The sequence below is a fragment of the Cupressus sempervirens genome, chromosome 4 (genome assembly GCF_028749045.1).
Source record: "Cupressus sempervirens isolate cs-2001-9-10 chromosome 4, ASM2874904v1, whole genome shotgun sequence".
In the NCBI taxonomy this organism is placed as follows: domain Eukaryota; kingdom Viridiplantae; phylum Streptophyta; class Pinopsida; order Cupressales; family Cupressaceae; genus Cupressus; species Cupressus sempervirens.
This window is the reverse complement of record NC_143121.1, coordinates 603,142,034-603,156,751: the sequence shown is the minus strand read 5'-3', so window position 1 is coordinate 603,156,751 and position 14,718 is coordinate 603,142,034. Positions and strand designations below refer to the sequence as shown.

At 39.6% G+C, this 14,718-nt stretch overlaps 1 protein-coding gene across 1 annotated transcript in view; it reads left to right on the top strand.

Annotated features, from left to right (window-relative positions):
- Positions 1-8,421, top strand: part of LOC149562664 (uncharacterized) — a 34,163-nt gene extending 25,742 nt beyond the window's left edge. The window contains exon 4 of the mRNA XM_089823908.1: positions 8,342-8,421. The gene's annotated coding sequence lies outside the window, so the exon portion shown is untranslated. The remainder of the gene's footprint in view (positions 1-8,341) is intronic.
- The last annotated feature ends 6,297 nt before the right edge of the window (positions 8,422-14,718 follow it).

The window sequence follows — 14,718 nt, the reverse complement described above, 5'->3', positions numbered from 1 at the left end:
AAAAGTAAACATAACATACATAATAGATTACATTCTTTAAGATCCCTTAATGTTGAATTACATCTACAAACATCTAACATATATGAATCCATCTAGTACAACATCCACATGAAATAATAATGATAAGTACAATGTTTATTCATTACATTTCAAATACTCAATCATCCACTGTACATGTCACAGGGTATGACAAGCTCAAAGAATATACATACATAGAATAAGGTACATCATCCTATTCTAATCCATGATACATCAAAGTAAAGATATTCACAAGATACACATCATCATAGAAGACATATACATCCATCATAAAGATCAACATAATAAACTAAGTGCACGGTTCCTCCCAACCGTTAATAGTATCATTAGACCATCGTGGATCCTAGCCATCCCTCCGTGCGTAACATTCCAAATCACCGAAGAGATCATCGGTACTAACATAGTAGGAATGTCACTCCTAACATATATAACATCATATGCAGAAAGTAATCTAACATATGCTAATCATCAATGAAAGGATACATATCCACCATCATGAAGGACGCATCAGCCACGATGTCTCAATGAATCTCAAATGATAAGAGTGGAAAATACACTAACACCCGACCGCGTGGTACTTAAGTGGTCCACTCCCACCATGTTGAGGAGATAATCTCAAGTCCCAAACAGGCTATCCAAAATCACATAGCACAAATCTCTATAAGTTTAGGAATCCTAAAAGTATACTAACTCAAAGGTTCCAAACACAAAATCTGACATCTAATCCCAGAGGCACACAATGACATGTAGGAACCTACTATGCAAACAGGAAAGTGTCATCACATTTATCACATACAAGTTACCCTGGCAATTAGCTAAAGTCCACGGGTCCATACTGATCTCATGCGGCCACTAGTATCCTCTCATACTAACGAGGCATACTACGGAATGCAAGGTCGCAACCATGCGTTCTCACTACTCCCATCCTAGCCTGTACAAGCACTCAAGGCATGGGCGAGAACAAAACACTTATCTAGGTTCATTCAGTTAGTATTAGGTGTGAATGTTATCACTTATTAATCCAACTTACAATGAGTTACCCTGGCAGCCTCTTAGGGTCCCGGCCCCCATTGCAAGCCACTTTCCATCACTACATGCAGATATCCTACCTTAAGCTCATGGAATCATAAATCTCAAAATCACAAAGGTAATCCATAATAAAATCATCAAATATGCATAAAAGCATCAAATCTCCATGAGCAAACAACCATAGAAAATCATGAACACAACAGCTCTCTATTGGCAACTGAAGTATCACTGTTAATCAAAGTATCCAATGGTTCTCAATAACCAAAATATATCTCAATCATACTGATCGAAGACTCCAAAAATGGTTGAGTCAAACATGTCACATCATGACATCATCAAGAATAAATCCACATTATAGTCCCATCATGGCGACTAAAAAATAACCAAGGATAACTGATCGATGACCAAAAATAATGGTTAAGTCAAGTGTCTCATACATAAGAATCTCAACTATAACAATCAGTAATCACATCCAATACATAGAGCATTCTATCACATAACTATGGTTAGGTTTATAAAGATCGAAATTAAAACATCATCATGTCATCACAATCACATAACTCCCAAGCCTCTGGTAGACGTCCTATAACTAGTCAACACTAGTCAACCCAAAACCCAAAACAATAGCATAAAGAATACACAATGCAAACACATGTCTTGGTTTTGCTAAAATTACATACCTGAATTAAATGTGGAGGTTTTCAGTTTACGTTCTCCAATTTAGATATCAAGTGGAGAAATTTCATGTTTTACCTAACCCATGTATTTGTTTAATAGATAAAGGTTTCTCCCCAAAACCATTAGACTCAATTTTCTAATTGATCTAATCATATTTTGTTTATATAAATATTGTTTGAAAATAACATTCTCAATGATTCCAATATTATTAACAAAATCTACATATTTCAAAACTTCGATTTATGACACGTTCTAATAATCAACCTTAATTAAACTAAGTTTAATTAAGTTAATTATTAATATCTCTTTATTTTAATAATAATTGATAAGTTATTATTCATATTCTTAAATCTTTTACAATAACTTAAATTTACATATATACATACTTACATATATACATATATATACATATTTATAGATATATATATATATATATACATATATAAATATATATATAATTATTAATATTCACATTTTTATTAAAACGAAATATAAAATCGATTTTCATATAACTTAGCCAAACTTTTAAAAAAAAACTCGTCGTCGTATTCATGACTGTCACCAATGTGACGTATGTCACGGGTAGCCTGCGACTGTTGCCCTAATGGCACTGTCGCAAGTACGCTGCATAAGCAGGTACCCAGCGACCATATAAAGGCGCGGGTACGGGGGGTGCGATCCGCCCCCACCCAATATAATATAATATTTTTTTAATAACATGTTCAAAATCACATTTCACAGATGCGTACGAAATTCAGATTTTTAATAAAGATTATTGACTGCGATTCTATATTCGACTTTTCCAATTATTTATATATATATATGTATGTATGTATGTATGTATGTATGTATGTACAAATGTACATATGTATATATATATGTGTGTATATATATATATATATATATAAATATACGTAGAATTTTATAAACATATATATTTAAATATATATATGAAAATGTTTATTTATGCAGATCTGAAATTATATATATATATATATTTTTCACAAGGAATATATATACGATTTCATGAGTTTCTTATAAAATATTTACTCTCTAAATTTACTCAATAATTCATCCAATGGGTTTGGCTACAATTTAAACCCTAGCCCTGTGTTCTCTTCAGATCTATGCATATAAAGATTCTGAAATAAAATGTAACTACCCATATTGAGAATGTATACAATTAAATAGAAAAATATTCAGAAAACATATGGAAGACATGAAGAAGACAGGGAATGCAAGATGCGGAAATAGCATAAGTAAAATCACAAGAATCTACCCGGATTCTGATGCTAATTCACTCTTCCTCAGAAAAACTCACAAAGCAAGCTCCTCCCTTCTTCAGAGTTCCCGAGTCCTCCAATGCTCCAAAAGCTCTCCACGCTATGTCTAAGCTTCTAGGAATGCCTGAATATAAAGAGCTCTCAGGAAACATCTAGAATGCCTCTAGAAACAACAAGGTGTCACCAACTAAGCATGGGTCTTTTTCAACCTTCTAGATGAACCATAGGATTGTAGACACCATGTGCTTAATTGATGCACAAACCTCCGTGTTGTTGACACATGAGAAATAGAAAAGTGCGTTAACTCTCATGCAAGCTTATAACTCCAATTCACTTTTTATATAATTTCCATTTAAATCTTTATAACTTTCATTTTAATTTTTATAGCTTTTATTATTATTATTTATTTATTACTTATTATTATTATTTTTTTATTATTAATTTTAATTTCTAATTTTCTTTTATTTAATTCTTTTTCTTCAATTAATTCCCATTTAATTAATTATAATCAAAATATCAAATAACATGATATTTTATATTAATTTTCTCAAATAATTAATTTATTAATTAAATCTATTTATTAAGACTTAATTAATAGAAAATTCACCATAGACCTCCAAAATAAAATATGAAAACCCATCATAGAAAAAATCACACAAACTCAGTCTAAAGGGTTAAAAATCACAAATTATGTCATCCGACACATTCGGTGGGTAGAATATCCAGATACTTGTCCTACCTCACTAGGACAATTGGCTTAAAGGTTAGGGATTTGGACTTGAGAATTTATCTCCCTTCTCTTATCATTGAGATAGTATAATAAGGTACGCTCATCCTGGCAATTCAGGTAAGTCGATACCCGATACCTGCAACCTGCAAAAAAATCATGCATGTACATACAATATATATAATGCTAAGCTAAACAGACAATGGCAAGAAGTGGTACATCGTGTAAATCCCGACTAAGCAGGTGACTACAACTCCCTTCCTTAACCACATCAGAAATGCTATACAATAAGAAAACACACACACCATACACATGCAAGTATGGGATAAGTATCCATAATAAAACACATGAGATAATAACCATCAACTAATCATCAACAATAGCTGAAAACAATATAATAATCATCATGTATGCATGAAATGTAAAGTCTAAATGATCTCATCACATAACCTCTGAATTCATGACATAATGTCTGATAGTCTCAAAACAATACCACTAATCCATCAACATAAAACTAGTCCATCATAGTCTGATAATAATAGCAACAATATGTCCAGAAAAGATGTGAACAAGGATAGGCACTATAAGGAAATACTAATTCATCAAATCATTTGCTATGATTATGCTATAAATTAGTATGAAGTTCTTTAACATGAATTGTTGCATAGTTATAGTTGAGCGAATGTTCATTGAAGACTAATAGTTTATTAATTTAGTATTTTTAACTTATATTTGATATATGTATGCCCTATCCAATTCTCCATTATAGATGCTTTAGAAAAAAATTGAATGCATCTACTCTACCTCTTCCTACAAGCTCCCACTCTATATTCTAAATCCTCAAAAACCATAATGCTCTTTTTTAACAAAACACCAATTTTTTTGAATCAACAATACCTTTTATGGCCTTTGAACTATACTAAATATGGGTGCTTTAGATTTTACAGATTAGTAGCCATAGAATGAGGTTGGAACACAGGGAATGACATTCTAATAATTCTAGGGGCCTCAAATTAGAGAGTCAAATGCATAGATACCTCAAAATTCTTACCGTTTTCCTTCCTTTTCTTTTTTTCCCTCTTAAATTTTTCTACAACTTTGTTCCCATTTCGTGCGTAATACAATGACAATTATTTTCCCTAAACATTCTAGCCAACATTCTAGAGGTCTGAAATTAGAGAATCAATAACATAGATACCTCAAAAAGCTTAATGCTTTCCTTTCTTTTCTTTTGTTTTTCCCTCTTAAATGTTGCAACAAGTTTGTCCCCATTTCTTGTGCAATACAACTGTAATTATTTTCCCTAACATTCCAGTCAATATTCTTTGATTATCAGATGAAGTGAGTTTGATTAGAACATTTTTTGGCACCTAAATTATACCAAATATGTGTGTTTTAGATTTACAGATCAGTAATAGAGTTGGGATAAATCCACAAGGAATGACACAATGAACATTCTAGGACAGACCTCAGAATTAAAGAGTTGATTTCATAGAGATTGAATAGTGTATTTAAGCCCGTTCATTTGAATGTTTGAACATCCATCTGACTTATCAGACCACTTTCTTCAAACCTAAATTCTTCAACACCCCTAGGATTTTCATAGGATTCAATAGTCCAAAGGCCTAACTTCTCCACAAGATATCAAGACATTTTCTGGAGGCTATGAGTTATGATGGAATTAGAGATCAACTCTATAAATTGTGGAGATCCCTTCTGCAATGTCATCCTAGAAGCATGTCACTAAACACCAGCGTATACTTGTCCATAATATGTCTTGAAGATATACTTGGCTTGTGTTTTGATACAAACCAACTAGTTTCTCTCAATACTAGTTCATTAGAGTCCATTCCATACTCCTAGATGTGACTATTCAATATGACCTCTCAAGTATGCCCTTGACTATCATGGATTCCCTTAATATTTGAACTTCAATTCCACATGTTTGGGAAAATTCCCCAATAGAGAGAAATCATTATACTCCAAGGGCCATATATTTGCTTCCCCAGTCCCACCATAAAAATTTAAACACATTTTATTATCACCAATGGATAACTTAAGTTGACACAATGATATCAAATGTGATGAAATCTGCAACAGTCAATCATTTCTTATCCCTAAGCCTTCACCTATAAGTTGTACAGAGCCCCACCATCAATAAGCACTATAACTCTGTATGATAGATCCCCATGAGCCCTAAATGAATGCTATCATGGTGTTCCTAAGGGAACTGGTGGAAAATTCTCTCTCAAACTCAAAAACAATACTTTCCTATTGCTTGAAGCAGCTCCACCTCATCAAATTCAATCTCCATTTATAACATCACTTAATAAAATGCATTTCGATAATGTCCAGGCATTTGTGGTCAAATCCTCAACACTTCCTACATCAGAAGCACAATTTTTTTCTTCTAAGCTCATTTTCAGCTTGTCAAACTTTTTGCCATCATGGGTTGAGAAGTACTTTATGAATTAAGTCCTTCCTGAAAATTGCCTTCCTGCAATCTAGTGATGGGTGGTCTACGTTGAGACGAGAATTTAAAATGGAAAGATCAAATATCAAAGGCGTCTTAGTAGCTCCGCAAAGTAATGATATCATAAAGGGTTTAACAAGGCCCTTAAGTTGCTTGTACAAACCAACAAAGATACTACAACTGTTTGAAAAGTCTAGGAACTTATGACTTAACATAGAAACATCTGCACAAGGTTTTACCTTAAAAACTATTCACTTTCTTCTTTCTTATAAAAAGAGTAAAACAGACACTCGTAGATTGACCAACAAAAGAGGCCATTGTTTCAAAACTGATATGCTACAGTTGACACTACTGATAGTACAACTCTAAGTACTATAATTACTGAATGACTCTCATTCAGCTACGAAAAATAGATGCTAATATTACCACAGATCACAACCAATAGCTAGCTACATATGTAAATGGCCATTTGGTCAAGTATCTTGCCTCTAGCCTGACTGATCTCCCATTTTCCATCCTTCTTCCTTGTCAAATGACTCCAAAAACTGATCTAATTATGGGGCATTTAGTGTTTATGTAACACATCAGCTCCAGTATCAACCCTTTTTATCCCACTCATTTCTCATTTCACCTTATCAATTTTGGAGGGTACATGCTACGAAGCTTTCCACTAAAGCAATCTTAGCAAATCAACTAGAGGTGCTTTTCTTTTGTCATTTTTATATCAGCGTACACTGATCACAGTATTTTTATTCTATTCCCCTTCTCAGAGTTCATTTCTACTAAAGTAGACTTGAGAGCAGCAACATTGAGGTGGTTGTAACCATGCTCGTGAAGTAGCATACTTACCGAAGTCTGTACTTAGCGAAGCCTGTACATAGTTTACTTAGCAAAGCCTGTACACCATTCCCCTCCATCACTTTATCCATCTCCCATCTTATGATTGTGAATCATGTTGAGATAGGATTGATATGATGATGTGCCATAATTATCCAGTGTAGTGTCAATTGTATTTCTTAAAACAAGGTTTTGTTAGTGACTACACTTCCCATGCTTGGACTGGTTATTGTTATTCCCTTGATCTGTTCTCCCAATGCTTGATAATGGAAGTTTTATATCGGTGATGCTATAGTTGATTTTAATAGTTTTGTAGTCAAAATTTCATATCACCAGTGCTGCTGCTGATGGTACATTGATATCAATGGTGCTGTTGCTGAGTGTTCCCTTGGTCTGTTCCCTTAATAAATAAAAGTTTTTATGATCTGCCTCCTTAATCATTTTTCTACTATTTTACAGTGGAACTTTCATATTAGCGGTGCCAATGATACTATTGCTGATTGTAGTAGCTTTGTGTGGATAGATATTAATTTTCCTGTGAGAATTTGTATTTGTACTAATTGTCCACAGCAAAAATTTTATATCATTTGACTTTGGTTCCTGTTCAACTTATTGGATTGCTATTCTTATACATATCTACTTCTTAGCTTTATTCATATTAGTTTTCTTGTGATCATTTGAATTTGTATTAATTGTAATAGCTCTGTAATATCTACAATGGAACTTTCATATATTTGAATTTGATTGCTGTTCTACTTCTCAGCTTTTTTCATATTAGTATTCGTCTAGTCATTTGTATTGTATTAATTGTAATAGCTCTGGAATATCCATAGCGGAACTTTCAGCTTTATTTATATACCTCTGCATAGGCATACCATCTGCATAGGAATATCCACAGTGAAACTTTCAGCTTTATTTATATACACACTTTTAGGTTATGCATACCATCTCCACTAGTATTACTATCTCCACTCGTAGATTTATGCTCCTTCCATTCATTTTTCTAAAATTTTATAAACCAAAATTGAGGTGAGGTGCAATATCAAATGTCAGTCCTACGGTTTTTCTCCTTGCTATCAAATACTTTTTTCTGTGCAAGATGACTATGTTAATGTTCACAATAACTTCAATTTATTGTCTTCCCTCATCTAATGGTTGCAAAATGAGGAACTGGAATTAGGATTGCAATGTTGGTGAATCATAATTTTGTAGATTTTTAGTTTTCCATCCCCTCTCTTTCTTTTATTTAAAAATGTTCCTTATTTTGATTTACAGTGCTATTCGATGTTCTTGGTTCAGTGTTTTCAGAATTTAGGCTTTATCACACTGATTGCATTCATATGGTAATATGCAGCTTCCCTTTATTCTCTAAATGTTGCTAGCCATTATTTTGAGGATTTCTAGTTTTCCATTCCCTATGTCTCTTTTGTTCAAATAAATTCTCCTTGTTTTGATTTATATTCCAACATGCAATGATATTCAATATTCTTGGTTCATGGTTAAAAGACTTGATAGTGAAAAACTGCTTGTGACCAATCAAGTATGTCTCATGATTCTAGACAACTTCTTTCCAGACTTTAGACATTGTGTATGAATTATATTTTTTTGCTTTTTAAGTTTAAATAGCTCTTTCTTCTACTATATAAGACAGGCATTTTGTATAACCTATTATTATTTTGAGTTTTATAAGTTCAAATAGTTTTTTCTGATATAATCCACTTTCTATTGATTTGATTTATATTTCAATACTATGTTAAATAAGCCCATTAAAATAGGGTCACTTTCAGAGTATCTTCAAATATCAAGCAATCAGCTACCATAATGTATAGCAATCAGCTCCCACTATAAAATGTGGGCACATGCTGGTTGTTTACATTATGAGGTGCATTTAATTTTATGAGTTTCTCTTACCTATTTTATTATTAGTATAAATATCTATTTAGAATACTTTACACTTTTACTAACTTGTTTTGTCCAAAAATATGGCTCTCGAACACCCTCTTGAACATCTTTTCAACAAAAGAATTGTAGTTCTGTGTTGTTTTGTTTTGTTCTGCTATATTAGTCACAGTGGCAAACAAAAGTTTATGTTCAAGGAGCTGGCAAATAATAGAAAACTTTCTATTCTACTAGCTGAAAACAATTTTCCCCAATTTGGTGAGGGCTGTCACAATATTTTTGAAGCTACTGAGAAAAGCTAGAGGTAATTCCTGCCAATAGCAGAGAAATTTCCATAATGTCAAGTTTGTTTCATGAGTTTGTACTAATGTTGATTACAAGTTTTCCCTGAACAATATGGAGATAATTGAACTTGATTCCAAAGAAGTTATTTGGAAATTTTAAGATAGGAAGAAAATATCAATTTAGCGTGTTTTTCATAGCGGAAGGTGTTTATTGTAAACATTATTCAAGAATTAAATTCAATAAAGATATTTTTTTAGAGGAGGGATAAAAATATCCCTCCAAAAACTGTCATTAGATGGGCAATGACATCTTTGAGAGTGTCTCTCTTATTTACATATTATTATTTCATTTTTATTAATTTTAATTTTAATTTTAAATTGATTAAAGATATTATTATTGCGCATTCTGATTTATTCTTTTAAAATTATATTTATAACTACATCATAAATTAATTATATTTTTTCAATTACATTGCAAATAGATTTTTTTTCTAAGATGACATTTTGTTTACTTCAAGCCTATAAAAGTGAATAGCAAGAGAAGTAAATAACAATACATGAATAATATAATTTTATTTTATATACATTATAGATTATATATGTAAGCTTTATCAATGTATATTATATTTTTTTTATGTTTAACAAGTTCTCAAAGAGTATAGTGTTTATGATGGATTCCTATATATTAATGATAAAAAAAGGGTATCTAAAGGTTTGCATGACATACACACAAGGTGTTATTGTAGGTGGGAAACAAAGTTTATACATGTGTGTTAGCATTAGGAGCACATATGTTATTATATAAGTACATGCTATGAAGTAATGTTAAATGTAAATTGAATTAATTCATACCATGGTTGAATGTCATTGACTTTGGTGCATACACTCCACAATGAGTAAATAGGACTGGTTTTCATTAAAGGAGGGAGTAGAGGAAATGAAGAAAGAGTGAGGGGGGGAGGATAAGGGGGAAGAGGAGGGGGTAGAGTAAGGGAGGAGGGGGAGGAGTTAAAATGGAGGAGGGGAAGGAGTGGATAGATGAGGATGATGTGGATGGGGATGAGTGGGTGGAGGAGCGAGTGGAAGGGGTAGGAGAGGATGAGGAAGCATAGTGGGGTGAATGTGTTGGGCAGTCAAGGAGGGGGACGAGGATGATAAGAGGTGTATGGGGTCAAGGAGGGGGAGGAGGAGGAGAAGGGGGTTAGATGGAGTAGTGAGTGGAGGAGGGATGAGGAGGAGAGGAGGAGGAAGCATACGGGAGGAGACATATGGGGATGATTAAGGTGTAGGGGGAGCAGTGGGTAGAGGAGGGAGTGGAGGGGGTAGCAAAGGAGGAGACATCATAAGGGGGCAATAGGTGAGGTCAAAGGGGAGAGGAGGAGGAGAAGAGGGAGCAGTGGTTAGAGGAGGGAGTGGAGGGGGCAGCAGAGGAGGAGGCAAGGAGGGTGAGTGGGTTAGGTCGAGGTGGACGTAGAGGAGGATGGGGAAGAGTGGGTAGAGGAGGGGGCATGAGAGGAGGAGGCAACATAGGGGGATGAGCGGGTTGGGCAATTGGGGAGGAGGAGAATGAGGGTAACGGGGTTAGATGGAGGAGGGGGACAAGAGGAGGAGGAAGAATGGGAGATGAGTGGGTTAGGTCAAGGTGGAGGTGGAGGAGGATGGGGAAGAGTGGGTTAGGTAGTTGGGGAGGGGGAGAATGAGGGGAAGGGGAACGAGAGGAGGAAGCATTGGGGAAGAGTGGGTGAGGTTGAGGTGGAGGTGGAGGAGGGGGCAGGAGAGGAGGAGGCAGCATAGGGGGATGAGTAGGTTGGGTAGTCGGGGAGGGGGAGAGGAGGAGGAGGGGGATGAGAGGAGGAGGAAGCATGGGGGATGAGTGGGTTAGGTCAATGTGGATGTGGAGGAGGATGGAGAAGAGTGGGTAGAGAAGGGGGTAGGAGAGGAGGAGGTAGCACAGGGGGATGAGTGGATTGGGCAGTTGGGGAGGGGAAGAATGAGGGGAATGGGGTTGGATGGAGGAGGGGGATGAGTAGGTTAGGTCGATGTGGATGTGGAGGAGGATGTAGAAGAGTGGGTAGAGAAGGGGGTAGGAGAGGAGGAGGTAGCATAGGGGGATGAGTGGATTGGGCAGTCAGGGAGGGGGAGAATGAGGGGAAGGGGGTTGGATGGAGGAGGGGGGGATGAGAGGAGGAGGAAGCATGGGGGATGAGTGGGTTGGATAGTCAAGGAGGGGGAGAATGAGGGGTAGGGGGTTGGATGGAGGAGGAAGCATGGGGGATGAGTGGGTTGGATAGTCAAGGATGGGCAAGAGAGGAGGGGGTAGCAAAGGAGGAGGCAAGGAGGGTGAGTGAGTTAGGTTGAGGTGGAGGCGGAGGTGGAGGAAGATGGGGAAGAATGTGTAGAGGAGGGGGCAGGAGAGGAGGAGGTAGCATAGGAGGATGAGTGGATTGGGCAGTCAGGGAGGGGGAGGATGAGGGGAAGGGGGATAGATGGAGGAGGGGTAGGAGAGGAGGAGGTAGCATGGGGGATGAGTGGGTTCGATAGTCAACGAGGGGCAGGAGAGGAGGGATATGAGTGGGTAGAGGAGGAGGGAGCATAGGGGGAGGAGGAGGGGGTAGAGGAAGAGGAGGAGGAGGGGGAGGATGAGTGAGAAGGGGATTGAGGAGGAGGATGAGCAAGTAGAGAAGGCTAGTGAGAAGGGGGGAAAGTGGGTAGAGGAGAACATGGAGAGGATTAAGAAGAGGAGGCATAAGATGTGAGTCAACTGGGTAATGGGTGAGAGGGAGAAGGGGTAGGAGAGGAGTAGGTAAGGGGGATAGATGAGGAGGGGTAGGAGAGGAGGAGGTAGCATGGGGGATGAGTGGGTTGGATAGTCAAGGAGGGGCAGGAGAGGAGGGATATGAGTGGGTAGAGGAGGAGGGAGCATAGGGGGAGGAGGAGGGGGTAGAGGAAGAGGAGGAGGAGGGGGAGGATGAGTGAGAAGGGGATTGAGGAGGAGGATGAGCAGGTAGAGAAGGCTAGTGAGAAGGGGGGGAAGTGGGTAGAGGAGAACATGGAGAGGATTAAGAAGAGGAGGCATAAGAGGTGAGTCAACTGGGTAATGGGTGAGAGGGAGAAGGATGGGAGGTTGTGGGGCTAAAGGAGGAGGTTTATGGGGTAAAAGAGGAGGGAGGCCATAATGGGAGGAGGAGGAGGAGATAAGGGGGTTGGGTGGAGGAGGGATGTGGGGAGATGAGGATGAGGTGAAGGAGGTGAAAGAGGGGGAGGAGGAGGTATAAGGGGTGAAAGAGGGCTAGAGTGGCTAGAGAGGGCCAGAGAGGAGGAGGGATGGGGGACGAGAGGGATGGCATAAGGGGTAGGAGAGGACAAAGAAGCATTTGGGGGTGAGTGTGTTGGGCAGTCAAAGAGGGGGAGGATGATGATAAGAGGTGTATGGGGTCAAAGAGGGGGAAAGGAGGAGGAGAAGAGGGAGGATGAGTGGGTTAGGCAGTCAAGGAGAGGGTGGGGGTGAGAAGGGGATTGATGAGGATGAGTTGGTAGAGAAGGCCAGGGAGGAGTGGGGAAGTGGGTAGAGAAGAACATGGAGAGGATGAAAAAGATGAGGCATAAGGGGTGATGAATGAGGTGAAAGGTGGGGATGAGGTGGTATAAGGAGTGAAAGAGGGCTAGAGAGGCTTGAGAGTGCCAAAGAGGAGGATGAGAGGGATGTCATAAAGGGTAGGAGAGGAGGAAGAAGCATATGGGGGTGAGTGTGTTGGGTAGTCGAAGAGGCAGAGGAGGATGATAAGAGGTGTATGGGGTCAAAGAGGGGAGAAGGAGGAGGAGAAGAGGGAGGATGAGTGGGTTAGACAATCAAGGAGAGGGTTGAGGTGAGAAGGGTATTGAGGAGAATGAGTTGGTAGAGAAGGCCAGGGAGGAGTGGGGAAGTGGGTAGAGGAGAACATAGCAAGGATGAAGAAGATGAGGCATAAGGGGTGAGTTAGTTGGTAATGGGGAAGAGGGAGAAAGATGGGAAGATGTTGGGGCTACAAGGAGGGCATAAGGGGAGAAGGAGGAGAGAAGGGGGTCGGGTGGAGGAGGTGGGGGGGAGAAGAGGATGTGGTGAATGAGCTGAAAGGTGGAAAGGAGGGGGTAAAGTGGGTAGAGGAGAACATGGAGAGGATGAAGAAGATGAGGCATAAGGGGCAAGTTAGTTGAGTAATAGGGGAGAGGGAGAAAGATGGGAAGATGTTGGGGCTATAGGGAAGGCATAAGGGGAGGAGGAGGGAGGGGGGTAGATGAGGATGTGGTGAACGAGGTGAATGAGGTAAAAGGTGGGGATGAGGAGGTATAAGAGGTGAAAGAGGGCTAGAGAGGCTGGAGAAGGCCAGAGAGGAGGAGGGATGGGGGATAGGGGGTTGATAAGAAGGTGGGGATAGAGGAGGAGGTGTATGGGTGAAAGAGGGGGGGTAGAAGAGTTGGAGGCATAGGGGGAGGAGGGAGTAAAAAAGGAGGGAGAGCATAAGGGGAGGAGGAGGAGATAAGGGGGTTGGGTGGAGGTGGGAGGGGGGAGATGAGGATGAGGTGAAAGGTGGGGAGGAGGAGGTATAAGGGGTGAAAGAGGGCTAGAGAGGTTGGAGAGGGCTAGAGAGGAGGAGGGCTAGGGGACGAGAGGGATGGGATAGGGGGTTGAGAAGAAAATGGGGGTAAAGGAGGAGGTGTATGGGGTAGAAGAGGGGGTAGAAGAGTTGGAGGCAAAGAAAGAGAAGTGGGTTAGGTAGAGGTGGAGGGGGAGGAGGAGGGAGTGGAAGGGGTAGAGTAGGGAAGGAGAGAGGGATGAGGAGGAGGGGTAGATAGATGAGGATGGTGTGGAGGGGGTGAGTGGATGGAGGAGGGAGTGGAGGAGGGCTAGGGAGGTTGGAGAGGGCTAGAGAGGAGGAGGGCTAGGGGATGAGAGGGATGGGATAGGGGGTTGAGAAGAAAATGGGGGTAGAGGAGGAGGTGTATGGGGTAGAAGAGTTGGAGGCAAAGAAAGAGAAGTGGGTTAGGTAGAGGTGGAGGGGGAGGAGGAGGGAGTGGAAGGGGTAGAGTAGGGAAGGATAGAGGGATGAGGAGGAGGGGTCGATAGATGAGGATGGTGTGGAGGGGGTGAGTGGATGGAGGAGGGAGTGGAGGGGTTAGGAGAGGAGGAGGAAGCATAGGGGTTGAGTGTGTTGGGTAGTCGAGGAGGGGGGAGGATGATAAGAGGTGTATGGGGTCAAAGAGGGCAGAGGAGGAGGAGGAGGGGGAGGAGGTGAATAAGGTGGGAGGAGGGAGAGGGTGGGGGGTGAGAAGGGGATTGAGGAGGAGGATGAGTGGGTAGAGAAGGCCATGGAAAAGGGGGGAAGTGGGTGGAGGAGAACATGGAGAGGATGAAGAAGATGAGGTATAAGGGGAGAGTCAGTTGGATAATGGGGGAGAGGGAGAAGAATGGGAAGATAGTGGACCTACAAG